The sequence below is a fragment of the Malania oleifera genome, chromosome 12 (assembly GCF_029873635.1).
Source record: "Malania oleifera isolate guangnan ecotype guangnan chromosome 12, ASM2987363v1, whole genome shotgun sequence".
NCBI lineage: Eukaryota > Viridiplantae > Streptophyta > Magnoliopsida > Santalales > Ximeniaceae > Malania > Malania oleifera.
This window is the reverse complement of record NC_080428.1, coordinates 3714165-3720666: the sequence shown is the minus strand read 5'-3', so window position 1 is coordinate 3720666 and position 6502 is coordinate 3714165.

Here is a 6502-nt window from a genome sequence, read left to right as displayed (position 1 = left end):
ACCACATAAAAAGCAACGTTGAACACGTGCAGTATTTTAGGACGTACCACCACTGTTCTTCTTCTTCCACTTACCCTATCCTACCCCAAACGAAGAATTAGGAGATGCTAGCCTCTTCTTCGTGACCTGAACCTCTGTGTCCTCCATTAAACACTCTTCTGCTACCGTGGCTTTATCAACCAACGTAGTAAATTCCTGCAACTGCAAGATCGCTGTCTGCTTATGGATCTCGCTCCTTAGACCCCTCTTAAACTTCCAGGCCTTCTTCGCTTCATCCGGTATCACGAATGGAGCAAATAGAGACAACTCCTGGAATTTGGCAGCGTACAGTTGCACTGTCAGCGACTCCTGCGTCAGATTCATAAATTCCTCCATCTTCGTGTTCCTGACCGTGGCTGGAAAATACCATTCAAAGAATAGCTCTTTAAACCGAGCCCACGTCAACGCTATTGGTATCAGTCGGTGCTCTTCCATCTGTTTTATAGACACCCACCATCTCTCAGCCTCCCTTGCCAACTTGAATGTGGCGAAGGTGACTTTCTGCCTCTTAGTGCAGTTCAACACATCTAGGATCTTCTCGATCTCCTAGATCCAATTCTCTACAAGAACTGGATTTGTACTGCCCACAAAAGCCGAGGGCTTCAACCTAGTGAACTGCTCAATAGAGCAACCCAACTCAGTCGTAGGACGATCCTGCCCCTTATTCGTCCGCACTACCTTAGCCATAAGCTGCTGTGCGAAGTCATGCAACACACTAGTGGAATCATTACCAGCCTCGGGGCTAGCACCCTCACTACTATTGCCTCCCATGTTGGCAGTAATATCCCTGGATTCCATCCTGAAAACAATTACGAGAATACATTAGAAAAGTAATAGCCTAACCATCACTACTACTATCATAATATAAGCTCAATTCTCCAAGTTCATATCCATAATATTGACGTACCCCATAAATTTGAAATCCTAATCCTAACACAAGTTCCACCCTTCCACTCGAAAACGAAACCGTCAATGGATTGCCGTGATTTTCTTTAACCTTATGATTGATCCAAAAAAACACAGAAGCCAATCAATGGATTTACATCTCCGAGCATGCAAAGAAAAACTCAAGGACTTATCCATGTCCTATACTCTGGTATATTATAGACTATCACAACTAGAAACTCCTAAGTTCTACACATATCCCTAACCAGGCAGCTTGAATCAAATCATACTTCCGACTGGCTAAGGCTCTGATACCAACTGTAACGACCCGACCCTTTACACGAACCAGCACCGTTAACCCAAATACAAAATACCTGTACCTGTTCCAGATACATAGACATCCCACCCTAAACAGGGACATACGGGTGTAAACCATGCAATATTTCAATGTAAATGTCGCGGAAAAACATAAACATTCATTGAGATTTCTACTAGACTTATACCAGAGCTTACTAACACATCCACAATTACATAAATCCTATTATTACAACCCTCCAAAAAGGAACTTCATCAAAGTTTAATACAGGATTCAAATGCTGACGTAAGCTAAACCAAAAATAATCTCCCCAGTCTCTTTAGCTACTAAGTCTAACGTACTGATGGACCTAAAAACAAATGTTGTATAATAGGGCAAGACACCTCTCAGTAAGGAAGAAAGTGTTACAACAGTGTCTGACTGCATATATGCACATTTTCATACAAACTCATACATTTGAAATATTTGTTTATAATACTGTAACATATAACATTTATTTGCACATCAAATATGTGTCCGTTCGTCAATTTAGCCACATATTAACAGCAAAATTGAGAAAATGGAAGAAAATTACACTTCCCCAGGAGCAAAGTCTAAGCTGTTCTCATGAAAAATCTGCTCCAGTAGAAATGTCGACAGTGGAACTAGGATTCCAATGGCACCTTCCGTTTTCCGATTCGTCGCAAACTCGCCGAATAATTGAGAGAGAGAGAAAAGGAGATAGAGGTGGCCGCGCTGCACAAGAAAATAAGTTTCGGGGGGGTGGGGGGGCGTCTCCTACTTCTGTTCTTCTTCTTCTTCTTCTTCTTCTTTCTTTCTTCTTCTCCTTATCTCTTTGTCAAATACTTAACTTTACATTAATATATATATATATATATATATATATATATATCTTATTTTAATTATTATTATTTTTAAATCCAATACAATAATATTTAATTTAACAACCAGTTATTTAATTATTTAATTTATCTTAATTTAATTTAATTTCTTTAATTTATATTTTTTTTAATTTTTTTTTATTTTTCCCACGTCATTCCTTTTATTTATTATTTTATTTATATTTTTTTTTCAAATTATTTTAATCCTTTTAAATTTTCAGGTCTTTACATTCTCCCCTCTTTAAAAAAAATTTCGTCCTCGAAATTTGTTACCCAATTTTTCATTCCATAATTCTACGATTCACTTTATCCCACACCATAATCTCAACAACACAATTATATACTTTAAATCCAATACACATCCAAGTTCTCCATATAAGGATCCATCTCATGGCTGAGAAACATCACCGTCGATGGATTTATCGTGGTTTTCTAAAACTTTCGAATGAATCAAAAAATCATTGAAGTTCGCCAAGGGATTTCTGCCTCCAAGCTATAAGACAAAATCCTATACTTCCCTACACCATACCTACTTCTCAACACCTAATCTAACCTATCCATCTAGCATCCTTATCCTAATTGTTTCATATACTCGGGTATAAATCATCTCTAACCTAATACTCTAACATTTCCATATCCAGGCGATGTGAAATTAATCACACTTCTGGCTGGACATTTCTCTTATACCAAAATTGTAATGCCCCGAACCCTTAAACCCAGGTCCGGCGCGTTATACCTGATCATATCCTGATAAATCATATTTCATAACATACGCAGTAGAAAACATAATCATAATCTTCATATAACAATGTACCAGAGTTTACTAATTCTAACTATAATCCATAATAAATCATCCAACACCTGTATTTCCATAAATCTAAATAACTCCCAAAATAATTCAGTATTTTCACAATCATTCCTTATTTAATAACCTTAAAACATAAAGACATAAAACATAAATATTCTACATCCCAAAATTAACATAGAAATATACCATTTTCTTTTTCTATTTCCCCAATAATGTTGTAGAACCTCGAGCTCTCTAAGTTCGATCTCGATGAAATCCTGAAAAAAAAAAAAAAGATACATTCATATTCGGGTGAGACCCATGTCAGTAAGGGAAGAAACCATATATTAAAACAGTGTGTGGCCAACATGAGTTTATATATGACATATTATTTACCATTTGAAAATCCTTAACATAATTTTTGAAATCATTCCCTGATCCTAATCAAACACATGCAAATGTTTAACCCACGAGATTACCCAAGGATAGGGGTGATTACTCGCTCATACAAGTAGCACCCCTCTGCTATGATATATAGGCAACCCAAAGTTCGCAACTAAAGCATACCAGGACACTCACCTTACTCAGTAAGCCCTCAAGTGATAAATTAATCTCGTACTCATACTGTTCAACAATAGCTTACCGGCAAAGGCCCTAAGGATAGGGAAATCTACCCGCCCATACAAGTAGGTTCCCTATGCCCTAGTACGTTATGCGGCTACTGCCACATTTGTAACTACTAGTGCATTCGCCTTACTTAGCAAGCCCTTAGGCGAAGAGTATGCCTCACCCAATCGTAACATGTTCTACGTACATACATACTTCTATTATCATAATACATCATTCTGTTCTGTCATTATACATTCATGCACATTCATTCCTATTCATAACTTAACTTTGCATTTCGTTTCACTTTAAGTGACTCTTTCCCATTTACATCATTTACCTTTATCATTTCATCGTCATTTCATTACTTCGTACTATAGCTCGTCTTTAGCCATCATCAGTTAGTCTACGTAGAAACATGCTAGATCTGCTAATACAGCTCCTTTTAGTTGTCATCAGTTAGTCTACACAGAAGTGTGCTAGATCTGCTAACATGGCTGTCTTTCAGCTATCATACATTTACATGGTTGCATTTAACATATACAGGCAACATTATCCATATCATATTTTATTTTCATTACTTTACTTACTTAGCTTGCATCTTATACATTTAACATATATTTGCATAGAATCTCATGCCACACAATTTAGTAATAAAATTCATACACTGCCTGTAAAATAAGCCAACTAACATTTAATGTTTATATACTGAAAATACCTTTCATTTCTTACTTAATTATCCTGAAATATTTCCCACTTTCATCAGTTCATTTTCTCATACACATATCTAATAAACAACCCTAAACTCGAAGGAAATATAATTTAAACAGTTGGCATTTTACCCATATCGAAACATATACACGTACATATAACAAAATTTATTTTTCCATTAAATTCATAAAAATTATGATTTAATAAATATTTTTCCTCTTACCTGGTTTCTTGAACTACACCAACAGGGACTTCGAAAAATACCTACAGCGCTCACCCAGGCCTTGAAATTAAATTCCTAATTCCAATAAATTATTCCTAAATAAAATATTATTTAAATATTTCCTAGGGCCATAATTCCTAAATAAATCATAATACCCTTAAATTTAGCCAAGTTGCCAAAATTCCCAAATCACACTCTCGCTTTGAAGTAGAGCCTAGGAAACCCCAATTGAAAAATTATCTACGCCAAAATGACGACGATGACAACTAGGACCCCGTGGTGGTGTCCGTTCATCTATTTAACCACATATTAACGGCAAAATTGAGAAAATGAGAAAAAATTACCTTTCTCCAAGAGCAGTGCTTAAGCTGTTCCTATGAAAAATCTGCTCCAGTAGAAATGTTGGCAGCGGAACCAGGATTCCAACAGCACCTTCCGTTTCCGGATCCATCGCAAACTCGCCGAGTAATTGAGAGAGAGAGAGAGAGGGAGACGGAGGTGGCCGCGCTGCGCAAGAAATAAGTTTCAGGGGAGGGCGTCTCCTGCTTCTGTTCTTCTTCTTCTTTCTTTCTTCTTTCTTTCTTCTTATTCTTTCTTCTTTCTTCTTCTCCTTATCTCTTTGTCAGATACTTAACTTTACATTAATATATATATATATTATATTACTTTAACTTATATATATATATATGTTATTTTAATTATTATTATTTTTAAATCCAATACAATAATATTTAATTTAACAACTAGTTATTTAATTATTTAATTTAACTTAATTTAATTTAATTTCTTTAATTTTTATTATTTTTTATTTTTTTTCTTTTTCCCACGTCATTCCTTTTATTTATTTATTTATTATTTTATTTATATTTTTTTCCAAATTATTTAATCCTTTTAAATTTTCGGGTCTTTACAGATGCCCTATACACATACACATACAAACCCATACTCATCAGATACGCAGCAGAATGCGGTCTTTTATACATATACAATATCATATCAGAGTCTATATAAGTTAGGATGTACATTCCCATAATACAAAACATACCCCAGGTGTCTACAAAACCATCCCGACAACCCGGATACCAAAACTCGTACCTAATAGGTAATAGCAGTAGCTAACAACGCCCCTAGTTCCAGACGCTAGGATGCTAATTACGGCTACCCAAAGGACCTGGAAAAATATTATACATACATTCAGGGTGAGACACCTCTTAGTAAGGAAGAAAACAGGTTATTTCAGTGTGTGGCATACCAGTGTTATTTTTCATAATATATAACACTATAGAATACGATACAGTTCCAAAACATTTTCATACATACAGTTCCAGTGTTTTCACAAATGCATTATAGTACATACGATACCCAAAACATACGGTCAGTGTCGTCACACTAATACGCAACTACGCTATGAAACCCGAAGCTTCAAGCGATTACATTGATAATACGATGTAGCTCACACAAGTACGCAACTATGATATGAACTCAAGTTTCACAGTGATTACACTGCCAACACACAACTACTCCATGAACTCAAAACTTCACAACGATTACATTGCCATACAGGGTGGCTCACACCCTTCGGTGACCAGCTGGTTGACATGGTGATATTTCACACCCTCAGATATAAAGTTGGACACTCTCACCCACGATTTTGACATCGGTACATGGCGCATTGTATGGTAATTAGCCGCCACATAGCTGTTTCGACGTATGATAATTAGCCACCACTAGCCGATTTCACAAAACCTAGAATCATTTTGGAGTTCACACTCCTATACATATTAGCGTACAGTAATTAGACGCCACTAGCTGTTTTACAAATACCTATAACATTTATATACAACCATACATACCACACTTATTTGGTTTACGACAAATCATATCATTTTCAAATTCAAGTATACAATTTATGCAAATATGTATAACAATCATCTCAATAATACAATTTCAGCATAACCAATGGTTTCCTAAACAAAGTAGAGATGATATATGAAATCCCCATTTTTCCCAAAAAACTGTAATCCAAAAATCCTGTATTTTTACCCCATAGATCT